Source organism: Notamacropus eugenii, chromosome 1, assembly GCF_028372415.1.
Source record: "Notamacropus eugenii isolate mMacEug1 chromosome 1, mMacEug1.pri_v2, whole genome shotgun sequence".
In the NCBI taxonomy this organism is placed as follows: domain Eukaryota; kingdom Metazoa; phylum Chordata; class Mammalia; order Diprotodontia; family Macropodidae; genus Notamacropus; species Notamacropus eugenii.
Genome location: NC_092872.1, coordinates 113725065 through 113739891, shown reverse-complemented (window position 1 = coordinate 113739891; position 14827 = coordinate 113725065). Strand labels below are relative to the sequence as shown.

The 14827-nt window shown below is 39.5% G+C and overlaps 1 pseudogene; it reads left to right on the top strand.

Moving 5' to 3' along the window:
- Positions 1 to 13962: 13962 nt before the first annotated feature.
- On the top strand, positions 13963 to 14615 carry LOC140505750 (TAF5-like RNA polymerase II p300/CBP-associated factor-associated factor 65 kDa subunit 5L pseudogene; annotated as a pseudogene).
- Positions 14616 to 14827: the final 212 nt, after the last annotated feature.

Below are 14827 nucleotides of genomic sequence, written 5' to 3'. Positions count from 1 at the left end.
CCAAATGGTAAAAGACATACAAAAAGACAATTAGTACAAATGTCTTACAAAGCATAATTGGCTTAAAGGAAAAAAGAGGCACAGAAATTCACTGAAGAAAAATAAATACCCTTAAAAAGTAGATTTGAGGGTAGAGACAAGGAGAGAAAGCAAGGGCTCATCTGTACTCATTACTTTAGATACCTCTAAGAGTTGAATCTGAAGGAATTTTAGAGTGGCAGAATCCCCTGAGAGACAGTGTGGCATATATCTAGTGTAGAACAAACTGAAAGATCTATGAGAAGGATATGTTACACCACACTGCAGAAGCCCAGAACATGTGGGATGCACCAGGGCAAATATGTCCATAGTGGAGCCAGAATGGTCCAGGGTGGGCCAAATCATCAGGGTCACTTTGGATTGCCAAATCACGCAGCAGAGGAATGGAGTCCATCAGAACTGGGTGAGAAAGAAGTGAAGGACAGCTGCAGCAACTAATCCTGGGGCTATCAACCCACAGAAGAAAAGGTTTGAAAGTAACCCACTTCAACTTCCAAGAGTTAAGAAAATGGAGTAAACTGTAAGGGTTTTTGCCCTCCATTGTTAACCTTGAAAACCCCAGAGAGTATTGCCCCAGGAAAAATCTTGGAATTCTGGAGACAGCAGAACCCTAAATAGCCTTTTTGCTTGGGAGGCTAGGTAAACCGACTGAAAAGGTCCCTCTTGCTGTGGCTGAAGGGTACTAGTGTAAGATCAGAAATCTACCAGCAAGCCCCACTTAAATGGCCCAGCAGGAGATTCTGAGTCCAAAGGGAGTGGAGTTCATAAGCTCCAACACCATGACCACAGTTGTGCCTAAGTACAACCTGGGGAATTGGGCAGACACCAAGACAGACTGGATTAGTGTAATCCTATGAGGAGACCTCCTGGACCACACTATCCCATCCCACACCTCACCCAGTGAGTTTAAGTATAACCCCCAGGGAACATCAAACTTCAAAATGCCTGAATCTTGGCACAAACGAGTCAGCTCAGCACCAGATAAACTGAGGTATTACATAGCTTCTAGTTGAAAGAACCTAAGGCCACAGAACACAATGTAAATAATCAGGACCATAGCTCCCAGCACAACAAACATTGGACAGAGCACCCTGTGCCCCAGAGATAGAGATGCTCTTTAAACAGAAGGGAAAAGGAAAACATCATGAGATGAAGCAAATTAGAACACCAAAGATCATAGAAAATTATTACAGGCACAGGGAAGAACAAAATATGAACTCAGAAAAAACAGCATTGACATTGTACCCACATCTGAAACCTTAAAAGGGAATATGAACTTGTCTCAAGCCCAAAGACCATTCTTGGAAGACCTCAAGAAGGATTTTAAAAGCCAAATTAAAAAAGTAGAAGAAAAATTGACCAATGACTTTAGAAAGACAATCAGTTCCTTCAAAAGTAAAATTGCAAAATGGGTAAGGAAATACAAAACTGAACTTGGAGGAAATAACTCTTTGAAAAAGTAAGTACAAAATCTAACTGAAGAAAGCAGTTGGTCAAAAACTAGGATGGAGGAAGTAGAAACTAATACCTCTATATGTCATCAAAAATCAGTCAAACAAAACATAAAGAATGAAAAAATAGGAGAAAATGTAAAATATCTCATTGGAAACACAACTGAACAGGAATATAGATCCAGGACTGAAAGTCTAAGAATTATTGACCTAATGGAAAGATATGATGAAAACAAAAATCAAACAGAGTATCTTCCAAGAAATCATCAAGGAAAATTGCCGTGAGACCCTAAATTCAGAGGGCAAAATTTCATCAACAGAATACAATGATCACCTCCTGAAAGAGATTTGAAAATGAAAATACCAAGTAATATTGTTGGCAAAATCGAGCACCATGAAATTAAGGAGAAAATACTGCAAGCAGCAAAAAGAAACAAATTAAATATTGAGGAGCTACAGTCAGGATCACACAAAACCTTGAATATTCTACATTAAAAGATCAGACGGGGAGAGAAGGTAGCAGAGTAGCAAGATGCATATACTCTAGCTTTTTCCCCACAGCCCATAAAATACATGTAAAATATGACTCTAAACAAATTCTAGTGCAGCAGAAGCCATAAAACGACAGAGTGAAAGAAATTTCCAGCCTAAGGTGACCTGGAAGGCTGAAAGGAAAGTCTATTCCATGGGGCACAGAGTGGAGAATAGCCCAAGAAGCCCAGCCCAGTCCTGGTAGCCTGGAAGTAGAAGGCAACAGGACAGGAATAGGCTTCAGGGGTGGAATCTCCAGCACCAACTTCAGATCCCTGAAACCAAAAATGCCAAAGAAAGGATCAAAGATCAATGAGAAAGCTTTTTCATCTGGGTGAGAAGGAAACACAGTCTGGCCCTGCCTCCAGTAGCCACTGCAGAGGTAGTGTCCATTTTCTGAGCACTCTGCCTAAAGCCCCTGAGGCAACTGAGGACATGATCTGAATCTCAGTCCTGAACCAGGCCCAGGTGTGAGGTGGCGTGCTGGCATGGTGGAGCATGAGGCAGCTCTGGAGAGGGCTTTCTTTTACTTGCTGACTGTAGGCAGAAAATTTTTTTGTTGCTCCCAGACCAGTGTTGAGGCCAGGAGAGGAGTAACTCCTCTCACTTTATTGTGCCACCTTGGAGGAACCGAGATCTTACAGGTCCCCAAAGTATACCATTCTCTTGACAAATGGCTCAAAAGTCAAGCACCTGGCTGGGGAAATGTCCAAAAAAGGGAAAAATGAAACTACAGAAGATTACTTTCTTGATGAACAGGTATTTTTCTTTCACCCATTTGGATGAGAAAGAAAAATGCATACCATCAGAGGAATTCAAGGCTTTCAAAACATCCAAAATAAATATGGAATGATCTCAGGAAATGGAAGAGCTTAAAAAGGAATATGAAAATCAAGTAAGAGAGGTAAAGGAAAAATTTGGAAGAGAAAAGAGAGTGATGCAAGAAAACCATGAGAAGGGAGTCAATAGCTTGCTAAAGGAGACCCAAGAAATGCTGAAGAAAACAACACCTTTAAAAACAGGCTAACTCAACTGTCAAAAGAGGTCCAAAAAACCAATGAGGTGAAGAATAATTTAAAAAGCAGAATTGTCCAAATGGAAAAGGAGGTTCAAAAGCTCACTGAAGAAAATAGTTCTTTAAAAATTAGAATGGAACAGATGGAGCTAATGAATTTATGAGAAACCAAGAAATTACAAAACAAAACCAAAAGAATGACAAAATAGAAGATAATGTGAAATATCTCACTGGAAAAAAAACATCTCACCTGGAAAAATAGATCCAGGAGAGACAATTTAAAAATTATGGGACTGCCTGAAAGCCATGATCAAAAAGAGTCTAAACATCATCTTTCATGAAATTATCAAGGAAAACTGCCCTGATATTCTAGAACCAGAGGGCAAAATAAATATTGAAAGAATACACCAATCATCTCCTGAAAGAGATACAAAAGGAGAACCTCCTAGTAATATTATAGCTAACTTCCAGAGTTCCCTGGTCAAGGAGAAAATATGGCAAAGAGCCAGAAAGAAGCAATTAAGATATTGTGGAAATACAATCAAGATAACACAAGATCTAGCAGCTTCTACATTAGGGGATCAAAGCTCTTGAAAGATGATATTCCAGAAGTCAAATGAGCGAGGATTAAAAGGAAGCATCAGCAACCCAGCAAAACTGAGTATAACACTAAAGGAGCAAAAATGGTCATTCAGTGAAATAGAGAACTTTCACGCATTCTTGATGAAAAGACAAGATATGAATAGAAAATTTGACTTTCAAACATAAGAATCAAGAGAAGCAAAGAGAAAACATAAGAGACTTTCTAAAGTTGAACTGTTAATATAACTGCATGGAAAGATAGTAGTTGTAACTCTTGAAGCTTTTCTCAATATTTGGATAATTAAATGGATTACACACATATACACATACACACTTACACATACACACACATATATGTATAGACAGAGAACACAGGGTGAGTTGAATAAGAAGGGATAGTATCTAAAAAAACAAAATTAATGGGCGAGAGAAGAATATATTAGGAGGAGAAAGGGATAAATGGAATGGGGCAAATTATCTATCATAAAAGAGCCAAGAAAAAGTGTTTTCAATGGAGAAGAAAAGGGAGGAGGTGAGGGGGAAAATTGAAGCTTTGTTTCTTCACATTTGGCTTGACGGGGGAATAATATGCTCACTCAATGTGTTACGAAAATATATCTCAGGGCGGAGCCAAGATGGCGGAGTAGAAAGACGCACATACACATAGCTCTGAACCCACAACCCACAGAACGGCTAGAGGGGACCAACTCAAGGTGAATTCTGCACCCAGAGGGCACAGAATATTGGAGCGAGGGAGATTTCTGTTCCGGAGAGACCTGCAAACCTCTCGCGGGGAGTCCTTCACGCTGCGGACTGGGCACCGGGGCTGGGAGCAGAGGGCAGCCCTGCCGCGGCCGCGACACCATGAGGAAAAGATCCGAGCGGGCTACGGGCACGGGATCTCTGGCAGCTGCACGGGTCCCTCCACCCACAGAGGGACCTGCAAACCTCTCACAAAAGGTCCGTCGCGCTGCAGACGCGGAGCCCAGCCCAGACCTGCAGCGGCCACGGCTCCGAGAGGTACAGATCCGAGCAGGCTTCAGGGATGGGATCTCCAGCGGCGGCACAAGCCCCTTCACCCACAGGTGACGGGGGTCGGTGAGAGAGTCTCTTTGGTGGGTCGAGAGGGGAGTGGGGTCCCCCCATGGCTTGGGCTCCCCCGGGAGGTAGAAGATGAGAGGCAGCAGCAGACAGGGGCTCCCCAAGCCGGCGGGAGCCTGGATCCATTGTGGAAGGTCTGTACATAAACCCTCTGAGGGAACTGAGCCTGAGAGGTGGCCCTGCCCCAACCTGACCATCTGAACTTAATTCTCACACTGAATAGCAGCCCTGCCCCCGCCAAAAGCCCTAAGGCGGGAGCAGCATTTGAATCCCAGTCCCCAAACGCTGGCTGGGAGGACCAGGAGGCGAGGTGGGTGTGAGGAGAATATTCAGAGGTCAAGTCACTGGCTGGGGAGAATGCCCAGAAAAGCGAAAAGAAATAAAACTATTGATGGCTACTTTCTGGGAGAACAGACATTTCCTCCCTTCCTTTCTGATGAGGAAGAACAATGCTTACCATCAGGCAAAGACACAGAAATCAAGGATTCTCTGTTCCAGGACACCCAATGGGCTCAGGCCATGGAAGAGCTCAAAAAGAAGTTTGAAAATCAAGTTAGAGAGGTGGAGGAAAAACTGGGAAGAGAAATGAGAGGGATGAAAGAGAAGCATGAAAAGCAGATCAGCTCCCTGCTAAAGGAGAACCAAAAAAATGTTGAAGAAATTAACACCTTGAAAACTAGCCTAACTCAATTGGCAAAAGAGGTTCAAAAAGCCAATGAGGAAAAGAATGCTTTCAAAAGCAGAATTAGCCAAATGGAAAAGGAGATTCAAAAGCTCACTGAAGAAAATAGTTCTTTCAAAACTAGAAAGGCACAGATGGACGCTAAGGACTTTATGAGAAAGACAGATATCACAGAACATAGCGAGAAGATTGGAAAAATGCAAGATAATGTGAAATATCTTATTGGAAAAACAACTGACCTGGAAAATAGATTCAGGAGAGACAATGTAAAAATTCTGGGACTATCTGAAAACCATGATCAAAAGAAGAGCCTAGACATCATCTTCCATGAAATTATCAAGGAAAACTGCCCTGAGATTCTAGAACCAGAGGGCAAAATAAATATTCAAGGAATCCACAGAACACCGCATGAAAGAGATTCAAAAAGAGAAACTCCTAGGAACATTGTGGCCAAATTCCAGAATTCCCAGGTGAAAGAGAAAATATTGCAAGCAGCTAGAAAGAAACAATTCAAGTATTGTGGAAATACAATCAGGATAACACAAGATCTAGCACCCTCTACATTAAGGGATCGAGGGGAATGGAATAGGATATTCCAGAAGTCAAAGGAATTAGGACTAAAACCAAGAATCACCTACCCAGCAAAACTGAGTATAATACTTCAGGAGAAAAAATGGTGTTTCAATGAAATGGAGGATTTTCAGGTTTTCTTGATGAAAAGACCAGAGCTGTAAAGAAAATTTGACTTTCAAACACAAGAATGAAGAGAACCATGAAAAGGTGAACAGCAAAGAGAAGTCATAAGGGACTTACTAAAGTTGAACTGTTTACATTCCTACATGGAAAGACAATATTTGTAACTCTTGAAACATTTCAGTATCTGGGTACTGGGTGGGAGTACACACACACACATGCACACACGCACACATACATAGAGACAGAGTGCACAGAGTGAATTGAAGAGGATGGGATCATATCTTAAAAAAAATGAAATCAAGCAGTGAGAGAGAAATATTGGGAGGAGAAAGGGAGAAATTGAATGCGGCAAATTATCTCTCATAAAAGAGGCAAGCAAAGACTTATTAGTGGAGGGATAAAGAGGGGAGGTGAGAGAAAAATATGAGGTCTACTTTCATCACATTCCACTAAAGGAAAGAATAAAGTGCACACTCATTTTGATAGGAAAATCTATCTCACAATACAGGAGAGTGAGGGACAAGGGCACAAGCAGGGTGGGGGGGAGGATAGAGGGGAGGGAATGGGGAGGAGAATGCAATCCGAGGTCGACACTCATGGGGAGGGAAAGGGTCATAAGAGAATAGAAGTAATGGGGGACAGGATAGGATGGAGGGAAATATAATTAGTCCTATGCAACACAACTAGTATGGAAATCATTTGCAAAACTACACAGATTTGGCCTATATTGAATTGCTTGTCCTCCAAAGGGAAGGGGTGGAGAGGGAGGGAGCTAAAGAAGTTGGAACTCAGTGTTAGGATCACCTGTAATGTTCTTACCACTAGGAAATAAGAAATACAGGTTAAGGGGTAAAGAAAGCTATCTGGCCCTACAGGACAATAGAGAAGACGGAGACCAGGGCAGAGAGGGAGGATAGAAGAGAGAGCAGATTGGTCACAGGGGCAATTAGAATGCTTGGGTTTGGGGGGGGAGGGGAGAAAAGGGGAGAAAATTTGTAAACCAAAACTTTGTGAAAATAAATGTTAAAAGTTAAATAAAAGAAAAGAAAAAAAAAGAAGAAAAAAAAGAAAATATATCTCACACTACAGGAAAGTAGGGAAGAAGGGAACAAGCGGAGTTGGGAGAATGATAGAAAGAAGGGCAAATGGGAGGTGGGAGTAAATAGAAGTGTACACTTTTGGGGAGGGCAAGGCCAAAAGAGAGATTAGAGTAAATGGGGGGTAGGATAGAATGGAGGGAAATATAGTTAGTCTTACACAACATGACTATTATGAAAGTCTTTTGCAAAACTGCACGTAAATAGCTTATATTGAATTGTTTGCCTTTTAAGTGAGGATGGGTGGGGAGAGAGGAAGGGAGAGAAGTTGGAACTAAAAGTCTTAAGAACGAATGTTGAGAATTGTTTTTGCATAGAACTGGGAAATAAGAAATGCAGGTAATGGGGTATAGAAATTTATCTTGCCCTACAAGACAAGACAAAACATAGGGATAAGGGACGGGAGGTTTGTGATAGAAGGGAGGGCAGATTGGGGGATGGAGTAATGAGAATGCACGGCCTTTTGGGGTGGAGTACGGGAGAGATGGATAGAAAATCAGGAATTCAAAATTTTGTGGAAATGAATGTTGAAAACTAAAGATAAATAAATGAGCATCAAAAAAAAAAAAAAAAAAAAGAATGAATGGTTTGAACAAAAAATCATAGAATCCAGCAATAACTTCATGCAACAGAATGCCATTGTTTAGACAACCTACTGCATCTTATGGGATGCTGCAAAATCATTCTTCAGGGAAGTTGTATATCACTGAATGCCTACATGAATGAAATAGAGAATGAGGAGGTCAATGAATTGGACATGTAACTGAAAAAGCTAGAAAAAGAACAACTTGAAAATTCTCAGATAAATACCAAACTAAAAATGTCAGAAGAGAGATTAATAAAATTTAAATAAAGAAAACTATTGAACTGAGAAATAAAGTGGAGGTGGTGTCAGGAAAAAAATAATAACATTGATTAAACTTTGATCAAGTGGATTAAAAAAGAAAATAAACCTAATTGTCAGTTTTAAAAATTAAAAGGGTGAACTCTCCTTCAATAAGGAGGAAATGAAACAATAATTAGACATTTCTTTGCGTACCTGCATGCCCCTAAATTTGGCAACCTAACTGAAATGGATTTTTAATTGGATTAAATGGATTAGTTGGATTTAAATGGATTTTTAAATCTAATTGAATGGATTTTAAAACTTCAGGTTACCCAGATTAACATAAAAGGAAATAAAATACTTAAATAGACCCATCTCAGAAAAAGATATTGAACCACACATAAGTTATAACAGAAATTGAAAGAATCTATCAATAACTTCCTGATCGATATTCTAAAATAAAAATTGTCAGAAATATTATCGCCAATTTTCAGGGTTCCCACAAGAGGAAATTATTGTAGGCAGAGAGATTTAAACTATTCCAGTATCACAGAGTCACAATCATAATAACATGAGACTTAGCAGCTTTTATATTAAAAGATTGAAGGTCTTCACACATGATGTGTTTGTCCTTCGTTGCCTAACAGCAGGCGACTGATATAGAAAATGCTTTTAAAACTATGGTAGACTCTCTCAAATATCTTGGAATCTACCTGCCAAAACAAACCCAGGGACTATATGAACACAATTACTAAACAGTTTTCAGACTAATAGTCAGGTCTAAGTACATGGAAAAATATCATTTGCTCTTGAATATGCTGAGTCAATATAATTAAAATGACAATTCTGCCTAAATCAGTTTACTTAGTCAGTGAGATATCAATCAAACTACCAGATAATTATTTTCTAGAGCTAGAAAAATAATAACAAATTTCATCTGGAAGAAAAAATGTCCAGAATATCAAGGGAACTAATGAAATGAAATTCTTGGGAAGGTGGCCTAGTCCTACCAGATCTCAAATCGTATTATAAAGCATCATTCACCAACTCCAGTTGGTACTGGCTAAGAAATAGAGGGGTGGAATAATGGAAGTCCAGTGGAATAGATTAGATACTCAAGACACAGTATTCAATGAATGTAGCAATCTACTGTTTGATAAACCCAAGCACCCCAGCTTCTGGGATAGGAACTCACTGTACGACAAAGATTGTTGGGAAAATTGGATAATAGTGTGGCAGAAACTGGGCATAGACCAATGCCTGACACTATACACAAGAATAAAGTCTATATGGATACATGATCTAGGTATAAAGATTGATAATATAAAAACAAATGGGAGCAAGGAATGGTGTATTTATCAGATTTATGGAGGAATTTTTGACCAACAAGAGAGAACATTATAAAGTGCAAAATGGATAATTTTTATTACATTAAGTAGAAAAGTGTTGGTACAAACAAACCCAGTGCAACCAACATTAGGAGGGAAGCAGGAAACTGAGAAAGAATTTTTGCAACTAATATCTGTGATAAATTCCTCATTTCTGAAGTATATAGCGAACTGAGTCAAATGTACAAGAATACAAGTCATTCTCCCATTTGATGAATGGTCAAAGGATATGAACAGGCAGTTTTCAGAGGAAGAAATTAAAATTACCTCTAGTCATATGAAAAAATGCTCTAAATCACTGTTGATTAGAGAGATGCAAATCAAAACAACTCTGAATTACCACATCACACCTATATATTGGCTAACATGACAAAACAAGAAGATGTTGGAGAAGATGTGAGAGAGTTGGAACATTAATTCATTTTGGGTGGGGTTGTGAGCTGATCCAATCATTCTAGGAAGCAATTTGGAATTATGTCCAAAGGGCTACAAAAATATGCATAGCCTTTGACTCACAAATATCACTTCTGGGACTGTATCCCAGAGAGATCATAGAAATGGGAAACGATCCCACAGGTCCAAAAATATTGGTAGCAGCTCTTTTGTGGTAGCCAAACCCTGGAAATCAAGGGATGCTCATTGATTGGGGAATGGCTGAACAAGTTGTGGTATATGAATATAATGGAATACATTTTCCTAATAAGAAATGATTAACAGGAAGACTTCAGATAGGCCTGGAAGGACTTACATGAACTGGTGCTGAGTGAAAGGTGCAGAACCAGGAGAACTTTGCACATAGCAACAAACACGGTGTGTGAGGAATTTTTCTGGTAGACAGTACTTCATAACAATGCAAGGACTTAAAAAATTCCCAATGGACTCTTGAGGCAAAAAGCCTTACACATCCAGAAAAGGAACTATGGAATTGAATTGCAGAGTGAAGCAGACTGTTTCCTTTTGTATTACGTTTTGCTTTGGTTTTTTGGTTTCTCCCATTCATTTTAATTCTTCTGTGCAATATGACTAAGGTTAAAATGTATTTAATCCGAATGTATGTGTAGAACTTACGTAAGATTGCATGCCATTCCAGGGAGGGAGTGAGGAAGGTGGGAGGAAGGAGGGAGAGGGAGGTGAAAAAAATCTAAGATATTTTTACAACACTGAAAACAATAAAGCAACTTTTAAAAAAAGAATGTATGTATAGAACCCATATAAAATTGCATGCAGTCTTGGGGAGGAAGGGGTTGGGGGGGGAATTTTAAGACATATGGAAGTGATTGCTGAAAACTGAAAACAAATACACTAATTAAAAGTACAGTGTGGCATGAAGGAAAAAAACATTCCAAGAACTCTATTATGGTTCTTCTTTTTTGATATAAAAAATGGTAAGCAAGAAACTGAAAACCACCACATACACACATCCTTTTATTCCCATTAAAAATGTTGGACACTTGTAAAAAATTAAAATTAATTAAAATTTTAAAAATTAGTGAAAATGAATGCACAAAATTAGATTACTATATCCCATATCCTCTAAAACTAGTTGCATGCAAAACTAATTGTTAGCATTCCTTCATAAATCTTTGAGTTTCGTACTGTCTCCCTTCCTCCATTCCCACTCACCTCATTGAGAAAGCAAGTAAATTGGTATAGGTCACATATGTACAGACACGCAAACATTTCCATAACAGTCAGGTTGTGAAAGACTAACCACATTTCCCTCTATCCTGCACTTCCCTCCATTTATTTCACTTTCTCCCTTGACCAATCTCCCCATAATAGTGTTAGCTTCTGATTGCCCTTTCCCCTAGTCTGCCTTCACTTCTGCTATCCTTTGTCTTCTATCCCCTTCCCTCATGCCTTCCTGCAGGGTAAGATAGATTTCCATGCCCAATTGAATGTGTGTTATTCCCTCCATAAGGAGGGAACATACATACATACACACACACATGAATATATATGTATACATGTGTAAATTTGTATATATGCATATGTATACATCTATGTATATACATTCCCTCTACCTCCACTAATACTGAGAATGGTCTCATAAGTAACTAATACAATTTTTCCATGTAGTAATGTGTGTACTTTAATGTGTCTCCTATGACTTCTCTTTCCTGTTTTTCTCATTTTTCTCTTGATTCCTCTTGTCCATTCAACAAGAATGCTTTGAAGTCCTTCATTTTATTGATATTCTAGTTTTATCCCTGAAGTATTTTACACAGTTTTTCTGGATAGGTGATTCTTGGTTTTAATCCTAACTCCTATGATCTACAGAACATCATATTCCAAGGCCTCTGATCCTGTAGGTTAGAAGCTCCTACATCCTGTGTTATCCTCATTGTATTTTCACAATACTTGATTTATTTTTTTTTTCTGGCTCCTTATAAAATCTTCTCCTTTAACCTGGATATGTGGAATTTAACTATAGTATTTCCAAGAATTTTCCTTTCAGGATCTCTTTCAATAGGTGATTAGTGGATACTTTCCACTTCTGTTTTGTCATCTGGTTCTAGAATATAATGGCAGCTTTCCTCAATAATTTCTTGAAAGATGATGACTTGACTCTTCATTATTTTTTATCAAGGTTTTCAAATAGACAAATAATTTTTACATTGCCTCTTGTGGATCTATTTTCCAGATCAATTGTTGTCCAGTGAGATGTTTCACATTGTCTTCTATTTTTTTCCTTCTTTTGTTTTTGTTTTATAATTTCTTGATTTCTCATAAAGTCATTAGTTTCCATTCTAATAAAGGAATTGTTTTCTTCATTGAGTTTTTGGATCTCCTTTTTAATTTGGCCAGTTCTGCTTTTTAAGGTATTCTTCTTCTCACTGACTTTTTGGACCACTTTGCCATTTGGGTTATTCTATTTTTTAAAAGTGGTTTTTTTTTTTTCAGCATTTTTTGGACTCATTTTTCATGATTTTCTTGCATTGCTCTCTTTTGTCTTCCCAAATTTTTCTGTCCTTCTCTTACTTCATTTTCTATATCTTCTGTGGCCTGAAACTATTTCATGTTTTTCTTAGAGACTTTGGATGTAGCAGCTTTGACTTTGCTTTCTTCATTTGGTTAAATGCTTTGCTCTTCCTTGTTGAAAGAAAACACCTTTTCACCAACAAAGTAATCTTCTATGCTTTTATTTCTCCCTTTCTTGCTCATTTTCCCAGCCAACTTCTTGACTTTTGAGTACTTTGCTAAGTGCAGGTTGTACTATCCCAAATTTCAGGGGGTTTCCCCAGATGTTTTCAGAGATATCTCTTGAGATCTGTAAATTCTCAGTTCCTCCAAAGTTGTATGATCAAAGGAGCAGTGTTTATTCCTCTTCTGGCCTGCATTCTGATCTATGAGCAAACACAGGCATGTTTCATTCTGCCCTAGAACTGTGTATAGGATTCACTCTCCACAGCCACCTCCAGTTCCATCATGGCAACACTCTTTCTTGCCCCAGGACCGAGACACTGATGAGCTGCTTGATTCCCACACCATCTGTGCTCCAGAAGCAATTATCACTGCAGCAATCACTTCCACCATCCCTGGTCTGGGAGTGGGTTTGAGGCTTGACAATATTCCTCTCTCACCCAAGTTAGAGAGGTTTCCCACTGAGCTTTGAGGATTTCTTTGGTGTTTGTGAATTGAGAAGTCTGGAAACCACTACAGCTGCCAGTGATTCAGTGCCCAGAGGGTTTCTCCAGTCCCATCTGTGACATCACGACACATCCTGGGCTATGTTCCTCCCTGATTGTGGTGTGATAGACCCTTCATGTCAGCTTTCCAAGTTGTCTTGGGCTGGAAATGTGTTTCAGTATGTCATTATTTGTTTCTTCTACTGTAGAAGTAGTTAACAGTCTTCTACAGATATTTTAATGAGTTTGGGGGGAAGTTCAAGCATGTTCTTACTTGTTCTCTACCACCATGGCTCTACTTCTCCACCATCGTTTTTTTGGAGTTGTCTTAAATCATTGCATTCCTGAGAAGAACTAATTCTATCAAAGTTAGTCATCATACAACATGACTGTTACTCTGTACAGTGTTCTCCTGGTTCTGTGCAATTCACTCCGCATCAATTCATATAAGTCTTTACATGTCTTTTTTGAAGTCTATCTCTTCATCATTTCTTGTAGCACAATACTATTTCATTGCATTCATATAGTACAACTTTTTTAGTCATTCTCCAATTGATAGACATCCCAATAATTTCCAACTCTTGGCCACCAAAAAGAAAATTGTTGTAGTTTTGTTTATGTGTGTACTTATCTTGTTTTTATGATCTCTTTGGTATACAGTACTAGAAGTGGTATTGCTGGGTCAAATCAGTTTTATAGAACTTTTTGTATAGTTCCAAATTTTTCTCAAGAATGGTTGGATGTGGTGTCAGTTATGGAGTGGTTGCCTCGAGCCACAGTGCCAGCTGTGGGGACTGGGAACCAGGGGCCAAACTGAATTGACAGACTGAGTGGGACCATGTCAGAGAGGTGAGGGAGGCAGAGTTGGCAGGTTCTGGGTGGCTACAGCAGCAAGAGGAGCCAGAGCCACCTGGTATGTTTAATCATGAAATGAGTATGCACAGAACAGATTCAGATGGCAGTGTCTTGCTACCTCAAACAATGCCAATGGATAAATTCACAAGGCCAATCAAACAAGCATTGGGGCTGTCTCAGACTCCTGAAGAGATGGCAGCTAATCTCACAGTGCAATCAGAGTCTGGCTGTGCAAACATCATGTCTGATGTCCCCTGCCAGGCTGAGCCTCAGCAGTGTGAAGTACAGTTTGGAAGATTACGGAACTTTCTCACTGAACTCCAGCCAGAATGATGTCATTGAGCAGCTACCAACTACTCTGACCTTTCAAGAGATCCTGTCCAACTTCAAACTCTGGGAACTACTGGATAACAAGTATGCGGTTCTCCTCCAAGAGGACAGCTACAATTACCTTATCAGCTACATCCAAAGTGACAAAACAGTGTCGTGTGCAATGTTCTCACTTTACACATTCATCTTGTTGTGCAGCATACCAAGAGAAGAGACTACCAGCTACATACCAGTGGCAGCTCCGCACGAAGTGAGAGCAATGGCCTGGAGCTAGCAGATACTCCCACATCTATTTTGCAGAATGATGTTGCTCTGGATGTCCTGTAAGAGAGCATTAAGTAAATCATGGATGGAACCCCTTCATTTACCAAAATTTGTTTCTATGTCTTCTAGGAGAAGGGGGAAGAAAGGGGAGGGTAAGCTTAAAGAGAGGGAAGAAGTAGTAAAGGTAAAGGGGAGTAAAAGGGAGGGAGGTTGAAAGTAGGAAGGGAAGAGTATGGGAGGTGGTGGTCGAAAATGCAAACTCTATTGAAGAGAGGAAAGAACACAGGAGAACTAAAACACAAAAGGTGGGGCAGAGGAAGAAGGGAAAGACATAGATTGTA